Source organism: Heloderma suspectum, chromosome 1 (assembly GCF_057233095.1).
Source record: "Heloderma suspectum isolate Gila_16-S chromosome 1, 16-S_ref, whole genome shotgun sequence".
In the NCBI taxonomy this organism is placed as follows: Eukaryota; Metazoa; Chordata; class Lepidosauria; order Squamata; family Helodermatidae; genus Heloderma; species Heloderma suspectum.
In genome coordinates, this window is record NC_139458.1 from 421,339,721 (window position 1) to 421,352,062 (window position 12,342).

Genomic DNA, 12,342 nt, shown 5'->3' on the forward strand with positions numbered 1-12,342 from the left:
CACGCCAGGCCTTCCTGTCCTGCGCACTCTCCTGGAGTGTGCTCAGGTTCATATTCATTGCATCGGTGATGCTATCTAGCCATCTCATCCTCTGCCGCCCCCTTCTCCTTTTGCCTTCAGTCTTTCCCAGCATCAGGGTCTTTTCCAGAGAGTTTTCTCTTTGCATTAGGTGGCCAAAATATTTGAGCTTCAGCTTCAGTATCTGTCCTTCCAATGAGCACTCAGGGTTCATTTCCTTTAGGATTGATTGATTTGACCTCCTTGCAGTCCAGGGGACTCGTAAGAGTCTTCTCCAGCACCACAGTTCGAAAGCATCAATTCTTCGGCGCTCAGCCTTCCTTAGAGTCCAGCTCTCACAGCCATACATTACTACTGGGAAAACCATAGCTTTGATTAGACGGACCTTTGTCGGCAAGGTGATGTCTCTGCTTCTTACTATGCTGTCTAGGTTTGCCATAGCTTTCCTCCCAAGGAGCAAGCGTCTTTTAATTTCATGGCTACAGTCACCGTCTGCAGTGACCTTGGAGCCCAAGAAAGTAAAATCTGTCACTGCTTCCAATTCTTCCCCTTCTATATGCCAGGAAGTGATGGGGCCAGATGCCATGATCTTTGTTTTTTTAATGTTGAGTTTCAAACCAGCTTTTGCACTCTCCTCTTTCACCCTCAACAAGAGGCTCTTGAGATCCTCTTCGCTTTCTGCCATTAGAGTGGTATCGTCTGCATATCGGAGGTTGTTGATAATTCTCCCGGCAATCTTAATTCCGACCTCTGATTCATCCAACCCGGCATTTCTCATGATATACTCTGCATATAAGTTAAATAAGCAGGGCGACAATATGCAGCCTTGTCGTACTCCTTTCCCAATTTTGAACCACTCGGTTGTTCCATGTCTGGTTCTTCCTGTTGCTTCTTGACCCTCGTACAGGTTTCTCAGGAGACAGGTAAGGTGGTCTGGTACCCCCATCTCTTTCAGAATTTGCCACAGTTTGTTGTGATCCACACAATCAAAGGCTTTAGCGTAGTCAATGAAGCAGAAATAGACGTTTTTCTGGAATTCTCTTGCTTTCTCCATGATGATCCATGTGATCCATGAAGTGATCCATTAAGGGGATTTGATGGGGTATGGGGTGAAAAAAACCTCAGCATTGTGGTTGACACCTGAAGATTTTTTTTTTTTTTTACCTGCATATGGACTTTAAAAAAAAACCCTTTACCTAACCATGTGTGATCAGCTTCATTGTAGTGCACAAGGGTATTGGACTTGGACCTGGGTTTAAAACCCAGGTCAGCCATGAAGCTTAGTGGGTAATGCTGGGCCAGTGATTAAGGGCACAATCCTATGCATGTTTAGACAGAGAAGAGGCCTACAACTCCCAGCATTTGCCAGCCACTGGGGAATGCTGGGATTTGTAGGCCTTTTCTCTGTCTAAACATGCATAGGATTGCACCCTAAACCACTTAATCTACTTCGCAAGGCAAGAAACTCAGGAATTCCACCCTCAGGTCGTTGGAGAAAATGCAGGATATGCATGTGAGAAATAAATAAAGGGCCAGACTGTAAATATTTTGCTATATAGAACATATGTTGTATGTATCTATGCAAACAATGTATATATTGCCTTTGCACAAGCATAGCTGAACATGGTTCATATTAGAATACATTAAAAACAACATGGCAGGAAGTACTTGTGCTTACCAAGCACTATATCAATCCCTCTATAAAACCAAGCACTATATAAATCAGGTGTTGGGAATCTCTGGCTGTAGGCTGCTTGCATCCCATGGTGGGTGGCTTCCAAAATTGCCCATGGCCTCCCCCTGACCCCCTGGGCCAGCTTCTCCCCCACCAAATAAGTTGCTGGTATAGGAAGAGATTGCTTTCTTCCTCTGTATCAGCAGCTTAATGTGTTTCCATACTGGAAAGCCTGTTTCTTGGCACCCAGACCAGAACCAGAGGGAGGAAGAGATCTCAGCCCCAATTCACTACTGCTCTGCCATTCCCCATCAATCAGATGAACTGGACGGGGGAGACTGCTGATGAGAGGAGGCAAATCCTTGGTTTGTATATGTATGTGTGGTTTGTGTGAATGGGGGCGTATGGATCTATGGTTTTGTGTGAATGGGGGAGTGTATAGATGTCTGGAGAATGTGAATAGGGGGGTATGGTAGAGATATGTGTGGATGAGGGAGTGCGTGAATGGTTGTATCAGTGTGAACAGGATGCATGAATGTATGGATGCGTGTGAATGGCATGTCTCCACCCATGTTTGCATTTTGACTCCACTCACTTGTTGGCTTTCACCACTACTCACTGCCAGTATGTGAGGCCTACCACTTTCTCCCTCCCCCAAGGGAACATGGACCTTGACTTACAAAAGCCTCCTCACCCCTGATATAAATGCTAAGGCCATAATCCAGCACAGGTGTATATAGGCTGCTCTTCTTAGATTTATATAGCTGTGCTGATGCAGTCAAGGCAGCAGTTCACAGTTTAAATAAAGGGTTTATACACACAGTGTGTTAACCTCTCACGTTAAACTACAGTTTAAAGTTTTAGCATGAGATGTGAACAACCCTAGCCTCCCCCAGGGCTTGCACACTCCCCCTCTTCTCCTCATCCTGCATAGCTAGAAGGAGTTTGGAAGCTGTTGTTTCCACCTTTGCTCCAGACAACCTGTGCCATGTTGTCTGGAGCAGCAAACATGGTTAGTTTCAAACAAGCCAACTTCAAACTGAGGTTTCTGAAGCTGGCTGGTTTAAAGTAACCATAGATGACATGGGAAGGTGTGGTTTATCAGAAAAATAACCTGAAGCAGCCAATACAAAAGGAAACATGACAAGGAGGGAAGAGGAAAATAAGTAAATTCTGGTTCCATGGCCAGGGGCCACTGCATGAGACAGTTCTGGGCAGGAGGAGATGAGTGCCATTTGGTCCCATTCAAGCTGATGGAGGGAGCATCATCATATGTCAGAAACAGCCTGATAGATCGATGGGCTTAAGTATGCAATTCTGCAATGAATTCTATCCCATGCATTATGCAAGCATTATTATGTTCTGTTTTTTATTATTTATTTATTTGTGATATTTATATACCACTAAATATAGACCCTAGAGTTGGACACGACTGGTTGGGGATAACTACCTTTTTGGGGCCACGGTGGCTTAGTGGTTAAGATGCTGAATTGCAGACCGGAAGGTCAGCAGAACAGCAGTTCGAGACCCGAGTGCTGCGTGACGGAGTGAGCTCCCGTCTTCAGTCCCAGCTCCTGCCAACCTAGCAGTTCGAAAGCAAGAAATTGCAAGTAGATAAATAGGCACCGCCTCGGCGGGAAATGTAACAGCGTTCCGTGCACCTCGGTGTTCAGTCATGCCGGCCACATGACCACGGAAGCGTCTTCGGACAGCGCTGGCTCTTCGGCTTAGAAACGGGGATGAGCACCGCACCCTAGAGTCGGACGCGACTGGTTGGGGACACCTTTACCTCTTTTTTAAATATAATAAAATTCCTATGGGGTTTACATATAACTATTAAAATCACATTTTAAATACAATATTTAAAAACCATTACAATTACAATAAGAACAATACAAGGATCAGTAAGATGGAGCAGTGTGATTAATTTAATTTATGTATTTATTTATTTCATTTCTATACCGCCCAATAGCCGAAGCTCTCTGGGCGGTTCACAAAAACTAAAACAAAACAACACACAATAAAACAATTTAAAATATATAGAACATTAAAACCACAATATAACAATACAACCACAATAACAATAATAACAATAATTTAATTACACTCTGGAGAAAGCCTGGGAGAACAAGTGCATTTTCAGGAGGCGTTTGGAAGATGCCACATTTTCTGCCTCCCAAATTCCATGGGGGAGGGTCTTCTAGAGGGTCGGTACCACTACAGAGACAGCCCACCATCGAGGTATTATGTGGTGACGTTAATTCCAGAATGACCAGCAAGGCCGCCTCTGACGATCTTAAAGTTTGGCTGGGTAGATATAAGGGAAAGTGGTCTGCTAGATATCCTGGTCCCAAGTTGTTTAGGGCTTTGTAGCATAACCTTGAAAATGGCTCGGTAGCAAATAGGCAGCCAGTGCAGTTCTTTTAACCCTGATGTTCTATGAGCATAGCTGGGTGTCCCAGTGAGCACCCTAGCTGCTGCATTCTGCACTACCTTCAGCTTCTAGACCAGGTATAAGGGCAGACCCACATAGAGCACATTACAGTAGACTAATTGTGAGGTTACCAGTGCATGGATCCCATGGCTAGGCTATCGTTATCCAGGAATGGGTGTAGTTGCTGTACCAACATAAGTTGGTAGTGGGCACACTGAGCCACCAAGGACATCTGAGCTTCTAGTGACAAAGATGGCTCCAGGAGCGCCCCCAAATGACATACCTGCTCCTTCAGAGGGAGTGCGACCCCATCCAGAACAGGTAAACAGCCCAATTCCTGGACTTGGGAACTGCCAACCCACAGGGTCTCTGTCTTATCGGGATTCAGCTTCAGTTTATGAGCCCTCCTCCAAGCCATAACAGCATCCAGGCACTTGTTCAGAATGTGCATGGCCTCTTCTGATTCAGATGTCAAAGAGAAATAGAGCTGAGTGTCATCATTATACTGCGACACCTTGCCCCAAATCTCCTGATGATCACTCCCAATGGGTTCATATAGATATTAAATAGCACTGGGGACAGGATCATGCCCTGTGGCACCCCACAGTTCAGCTGCCATGGGGCCAAGGCATAGTCACCCAATGCTATTCTCTGGAAACAACCCCACAAGTAGAGTCAAACCACTGTAGAACAGTGCGTCCAACTCCCAACTCATGGAAGCAGTCCAGCAGGATACCATGGTCAACAGTATCAAAAGCTGCTGAGAGATCAAGAAGAAGTGACAGAGTCATACTCCCCCTGTCCCTCTCCTGAAGAAGGTCATCCATCAGGGCCTCCAAGACTAATTCTGTCCCCAAACCGGGCCTGAATCCAGACTAGAATGGATCCAGATAATGTTTCATTCAAGAGTGCCTGCAGCTGAGACACCACCACTCTCCCAAGCACCTTACTCAGGAATGGGGTGTTTGTGACCAGACAATAGTTCGCACAGATCTGTGGAACCAGGGAGGGTTAAAAAAAAAAGAAAAAAAGTAGTCTCACTACTGCCTCCTTCAAGGCAGCAGGGTCCACCCCATCACACAGTCATACATTCACCACGCCCCTGATCTGTCCTGTCAGTCCCCTGTGACTACCTCAAATAAGCCAGAAAGGGCAAGGGTTAAGAGAGCATGTGGTGGGTTGTACAGATGCAAGCATCTTGTTCACTTTCTCAGGCTCCAAAAACTGAAATTGATGCTACGAAACAGGATAAGACGATGAAATGTTCCTCCACCTTCATTCTATTAGTGATAGGCAGAACACTTACCTTCCGTTCTAGTCTGTTTTCCACTGGCGGGGGGTTGCGATCCATTCTTCCCCCCCCCCGGAATCCTCCGGAGCGCTTCCGCTCCTGGAGGATTCCACGGAGCCGCACACTGGCTCCGTACTGCTGGTGATATGGAGCCGGTGTGCCGTTCTGCCTGAAATCCTCCTGGAGTGGAGGTAAGTGATCCTGCGGCGGAATTCTTTAACATCCCTACATTCTAGTCATCTTTCCTCTTGCTTCAACTGCCTATGCATGTAGACGTCTATGCAAATGGGCTTCCAAGCTCACTCAGGGTCCTAAAAGAAGAGGAAGCCGATGTGCATCGAGGTCCATACATGTAGACTTCCCTCTTGGAAGTGTCCACATCCCATACGTGGAAGTTAGGGGTGGGGCTAGTTGGGGCACACAATGTTGGGGGCGGGGACAGCAGCACAGCCCTGCAGCCCTTGAAATATGTACAGATGCTTTCATGTCGGTAATACATGTTTAGTTCTGTTGTGCAGTATCCCCCTAACAACTCGCAGCAGTTATTGCAATTCCTTTGGTCCTCCCTGCCTCCCTCCGTCTGGCATTGGACACAGATATTTTCAGCCTTATCTCTGCAGCCAGACTGAAAATGCATCCTGAAAACTCTCAGGATGCAGACACTGAATGCCCATGAGATCTAGACCCAGAAAGGAAGCAGGAAGGAAGCCAAGGGCACGATGTTGCTTAGGCGCCACCGCAAGGCTTAAAAAAAAAAGTTCTTAAAAATAAGGAGAAAAAATCCCCCGCCACCTCATCTAAAGGTAACGCACACCCTCAACTGGCAGGGAGGAAGCCAAGAGCATTGTGGGAGTTGCAAGCTGTCACAAGGTGTTTGTTTGTTTTTAACTTGACTAAACACACACATGCCCCATAGCCACTGCTTAAACTAAGATAAGTCAACCTCCCCACAAAAAAGTTTGGGAAATTTTTGTCCATCCCCCAATCTTCAGAGGCATTTCTTTGTCACCCCCACACCTCAGGGAAGGCCAAAACATGCTCAACAAAAAATAATGGCCCATCTCTATATTCAAATGCGCAGCGGACTGCACATCTTATTGCCTAAGTCAGTCAGCATTGCATTGCATTGCAAACCACACTTTGATGCTCACTTGAATGCACATTTCCATCCAGAACTAATAAAACCCATTCCACTAACTACACACAATTAGAGATGGATGGGGGCATATGCAGGCAAAGTCTAATGTGTCTCATTAACAAAGCAGAACTCTTTTGAACCTGTAGCTGGCATGCTCCAGAATGCCCTATAGTATACACATGTGTTTGGAAATCCAACGTTACTCTTCTCCCCTTCTCAAATTGTGATGTGCTCATGCATCAAGATGAGGCAAAAAATGGAATGGAAAGGAAGTGCAACAGACAATATTGCCTCTGCCTTTCCATATGTAACATGCCAACATGTTTGCACTGGCCCTCCGCTGCATTGCACATCTGTTCATGTAACTTCCCCCCCCCCAGGGGAAAACCAAGAACTGACAGCCTTCACACATCTCTACTACAGATTTTGCCTATTATTTCTTCCTTGGCTTTAAGTGGGCTGTCAGGAGCACTTGTTGCTTCTGTATTTGATCTAATTTCCTCAATATACACCCCACCCCCTAAAAAGACCGTGAGCCATGCAGACAGTAATGAGAAACCAGGAAGCACAAGAGAATCCCCTTGTCTCATGAAGGCAGCAAATGCATTCAGCTGCAGTAATGCATTTGTTAAGGTTCCTTAGGATGACAAAGGAGATTTGCACTTCACTCAAGTCCTCTTTATCCTCTCTCCGAGGAGAAGCCTCCAAGATCAAAAGCTCCATATAAAGACATTAAGAGAACACACACAAATATCCGAAAGGCATTTCCAACCTGAAACAACTCCCTCAGTCTAAATGGCAGTGCAGGATAGCGGCTGTTTAGCAAGAGTTGCAGATTCCACAAAAAATCAGCCAAAGAAGCCTCACTGGTTGTGGCTAGTTGATGAACAGCAGCTGCCCAGAGAGCCTCTCTTGCGGGCATTAGTATTCTTTTGCAGTGCTCCTATAGCTAGCATCACCTGGCCATATAAAGCTCAACTGTTAGCCAGGCATTACTTCTAACAGCTGCTTTGAACTGTTTCCCTTGGCAGACTGGATAGCCCTCCCTAATTGTCACATCATCCTTCCCCACCTCCTAAGCCTTCATCTTCCCTTCTCTAGGCTAAATGTACCCAGTTCCTTCAGGCTTGGCACCCATTGATTTCTTCTCAGTCTCCAAGTGCTTTCATTTTTAAGCAGCAATCAAACACAAGGTGTGCCAAGTAGGCATCTTTCTTATTCAGCATCCTGCAGCCTCACAACAGACAGTGCCAGATGCTGCTGCTGCTGCTGTAAAAGGCCAAAAGACTTCCTCTCCATGCCACTATCAATAATGCATTATTAAATACTGCAAAAGCAGAATAACAGTATTAAGCACCTAGGAAAAAGAAACCAAATGCACAGTTACAAGATCGGCGATACTTGGCTCAACGATACTACAAGCGAGAAGGATCTTGGAATTGTGGTAGATCACAAGCTGAATATGAGCCAACAATGTGATGAGGCTGCAAAAAAGGCAAATGCTATTTGGGGCTGCATTAGTAGAAGTATAGCTTCCAAATCATGTGAAGTACTAGTTCCCCTCTACTCAGCACTAGTTAGGCCTACACTGGAGAGCCAGTGTAGTGTAGTGGTGAGAGTGATGGACTGGGAGCCGGGAGATCCGAGTTCTAGTCCCCACTTGGCCATGGAAGCTCACTGGGTGACTTTGGGCCAGTCACAGACTCTCAGCCCAACCTACCTCACAGGGTTGTTGTTGTGAGGATACAACGGTGAGGAGGAGGATAATGTAAGCCGCCTTGAGTTCCTTGCGAGAGGGAGAAAGGCGGGGTATAAATGCAATAAATAAATAAATCTGGACTACTGTGTCCAGTTGTGGGCACCGTGCTTTAAGAAGGATGCAGACAAACTGGAAACATTTCAGAGAAGGGCAAAGAAGATGATCAGGGTACTGGAAACAAAGCCCTCTGAGGAGAGACTGAAAGAACTGGGCATGTTTAGCCTTGAGAAGCGAAGACTGAGGGGAGATAGGATAGCGCTCTTCAAGTACTGGAAAGGTTGTCACAGAGAAGAAGGCCAGGTTCTCCTCTCGATCATCCCAGAGTGCAAGACACAGAATAATGGGCTCAAGTTACAGGAAGCCAGATTCCGGCCAATCAGGAAATCCTCCTGACTGTTAGAACAATACGACAATGGAACCAACTACCTAGGAGGTAGCAGGCTGTCCCACGCTGGAGGCATTCAAGATGAGGCTGGACAGCAACCTGTCAGAGATGCTTTGACTTGGATCCCTGCACTGAGCAGGGGGTTGGACTTGATGGTCTGATAGGCCCTTCCAGACCTAATATTCTATGATGCTATGAATGCTTAAGCAAATCACAGTATGGCTATGATTTATTTAGCCCATCATAAAATTGGAGGAATTCTATATCTACGACAGGTCTGCGTAGGACGTGGAATAACAGGCTTAAGTTATAGGAAGGTAGATTTTGGTTGAATGTCAGGAAAAAACTTCCTAATGGTTAGAGCAGTCAGACAATGGAACTAACGGCCTAGGAAGGTGGTGGGCTCTCCGTTACTGGAGGTATTCACGAAAAGACTGGACAGCCATCTGTCAGGGATGCTTTGAACTGGATCCCTGAGCAGGAGGTTGGACTCGATGGCCTAAATAGCCCCTTCCAACTCTACGATTCTGTGATTCAAACTAAGTCCAAGTCTTGCATAATAACTGTAGTTTGCACTTCACTGGTGGCAACCAGTGGGTTTAATGGGCTTATTTCTTTCCCTCTCAGTAGAAGATATTGAAGAGTTAGAGTGTCATCGTTATAGTTCTCTAAATATCCAAGTATTTAGAAATTATGTCAATTTATGAATGTGTTGAGATCAGCAAATATGTACCAACTTTGGGTTCTCTTGCTGTGTTTCTCAAAAGTGAAATATCTCCCTTTCCCTTTCCAGCCCCAGTTCAAGGCTCTGGCCAAACTTTTAAACCACTAAGAGACTGAATCAGAGGCAACGATAGACGTTGCTAGGAGACTACAGATGCACCTTCTTATAGAATGTCAAGATGCATTCTAAATCCTTTTGGTGATATATAGATATAGATAGAAGAGAGATGGGGGAGAGGGAGAGGGAGAGGGAGAGGGAGGGAGGGAGAGAGGAAGAGAGGGAGGATAGAACTGTGGATAAAAATAAAATTACAAAATGAAAAAAGGATGAGAATCTCTCACATAAGAAAGAACAATGGAATAGTACAGTCCTCAAGGTCTTAACCATATGCTCTTAGCTTCATAGATTTAAAAGGAGAATTTTTATTTATATTTAAACATGCTGTCTACAAATTAGGGCCAGAGGGAAAACAGGGTTGAAGTACCAGGCATCTGTGTGTTAAGGCCTGCCAGTTAGAATTTTAATCTTGCAATTATATTTCACGGTGTTAACACTCACAGGGGTAAGTTGCCAGCCATGGCAGTTGTATTCAGAAGTTTCACTGAGCCTTAACATGCATTGCAGTGCCAGATTGGGTTCTGGAGGGTAAGGCCTTGCCACTGAATGCTTCAAGGAAGATGGTATGTCCCTGTCAGGGAGAATTATGGTGAGGGAAATGCTCCTTCATCTATTTTTCTCTCTCTTCAGCCCATACTTTGACCAGCTCTTCAAGGCCAGATCACATATCCATTACTTTTAGCCTAGAATACAGCTACAGCTGTGTCTATAATCAAGATGGAGATGCTGTTGGGAAATGGTGTGTTACCAGGTCCGGATGGGTTTGCACCCCCCTTAAGGATCAGGTCCATAGTTTGGGGGTGTTATTGGATCCGGGCTTATCTTTGCAAGGGTGGTTGTGGTGTCATAAAGCACCTTTCAACAGCTAAGGCAAATGTTTCAGGTGTGATTTGTTCCCCCTAGGTAGAGTTAACCCTACCATCAACACACTCTGGGCATTTTCAGTTTGGACTATTACAATGTGCTACATGTGGAGCTGCCCTTGAAGACAGTTCAGAGAACTGCTGCTCAATCTATATGTCTGTCTGTCTGTCTGTCTGTCTGTCTGTCTGTCTGTCTATCTATCTATCTATCTATCTATCTATCTAATTCTCAGCTAAAAGGCCAAGGACTGGGAGCTAATGTCTCCCAGTCCTTGGCCTTTTCAGGGTACAGGGGAAAACTCTGATGAAGATGAGAATCTTCTAGGGGGAGGACCATCAGTACCATATTCAGAGCCCCCTCAGTGAGAAGGCATGGCTTGCCATCATCCTGAGTCAGAGGAGGAACACCCAGCAGAACTTCCATTGCTGCAGCCTTGCAGAAGTCTCAGACTACAGAATCAAGCAACAGCCCTTTAACAATCCAACCAGCTCCACCAGAGAGAATGGAGTTAATCACAGTACAGATTGTGGATGCTTACATAAGACTTCAGTTGGCTCTAGCTTGCTACTAAGACAACATTCTCCTATGTTTCTAGTAGCAGAGGGGGGATGTCATCACACAGGACTTTTATCCTGCAATTGGTCACGCACGGAAGTTTGCAGGTCCTGTACATGACGTCGTCAACCTCCAGCACCTCTCTTGTCCTTTCCAAGCAATTTTGCAGGTCAATTTGAAACGGAAATAAACTAGTAATAAACACATGCGTTTCGATTTTTCCATTTTTTAAAAAAATGCATTAAGAAGAGCTAATCCACAGCACCATCTTGTGGTCGCATAAATGAAACATATAGAAACATATAGAACTCCTGGATGAAGGGAGAAAAGGGAGGGGGAGGGGGGAGGGGGAGGGAGGGGGGAGGTAAATGGAGCATGTCATGATCCTGCAAAAGAAACAGAGGCAAGAAGTCCAGGTACAGTTGTGGGATTTCTGTACCATGTGATGACACCCAGAGATCCATCCAGTAAAGCTCACTGTTATCTCTCCATGGTCCTGTTGCAGCTGCCCTTTACACAAGAGGACTTACGCCTTAGTTTAACTTGCTGTGCCTGATGCACTTGCCTTGACTGGACTCTCCCTACCTAACATAACCTTGCCTGCTTTAACCTGATTGTTCTGCATGGGCTGGCTCTCCTTGCTCAGCTCTGATCGTGTCAGATGATATTAGTTTCCCCTGTACACCACAGGTAACCACAAAATGGGACACTAAATGGGACCTGGCATACGGGACACATCTGGCAAGTCTTAATACAGTTCCCCATTCTTTTCTTGGCCCACTTAGTCAACATCTTGGTTTAAATTAAAGTTGGGTGAAAAAAAAAAGTTCAAATCACTGAGGGATTGGGGAGTCCCTAATTATATCCTGGAAATTGCTTGCAGAAAATGAGTACATTAAGCAAAATTGCATATAAAAATGCCGGTATTAAAAGAAATTTATACAACAATGGGTACATTTTTTGTGTAGACATTTTAAAAAGAATATTTGAAAAATGATCCAGAAACTGGAAGGAACAAACTAAACTTAAGACTGGGGGGTGGGGAGGAGAAACTGAGAGAAACAGAAATCAGAGATTCGTTTATCCTTAGGAACAACAAGTACCAGAAAAAAGAGAATACCCTCAGAAAACAGGGATCACTGGAGCATATGGTATCGTTACATGGATAAACAATGACAAACATTGGTCTGTCCCTGTGAGTGATATGTCTGAGTCAGACTATTCAAGTTACTTCAGGCAAAAGCCTACAAATTCGAATGTTGACAATTAATATTCACAGATGGTTAATATTTGCTTGTTAAATAAATGGAAAGCAACATCTTGCTTCCAGTGTACTTCCTAGGTATTTGTTTTTGGAGCCCCTCCCCCTTTTTTAAAGTGTT

At 45.1% G+C, this 12,342-nt stretch overlaps 1 protein-coding gene and 1 long non-coding RNA gene across 19 annotated transcripts in view; both read right to left on the reverse strand.

Moving 5' to 3' along the window:
- NRXN1 (neurexin 1) overlaps nucleotides 1-12,342 on the reverse strand; it is a 1,598,206-nt gene that overhangs the window by 1,178,438 nt on the left and 407,426 nt on the right. The gene's annotated exons all lie outside the window — the stretch shown is intronic.
- On the reverse strand, nucleotides 1,146-10,680 carry LOC146360251 (uncharacterized). Its single transcript, XR_014786984.1, has 2 exons — nucleotides 5,434-10,680; nucleotides 1,146-4,000 (listed from the first exon to the last, which is right to left on the reverse strand). It is a non-coding gene; the product is annotated as an uncharacterized LOC146360251 (long non-coding RNA).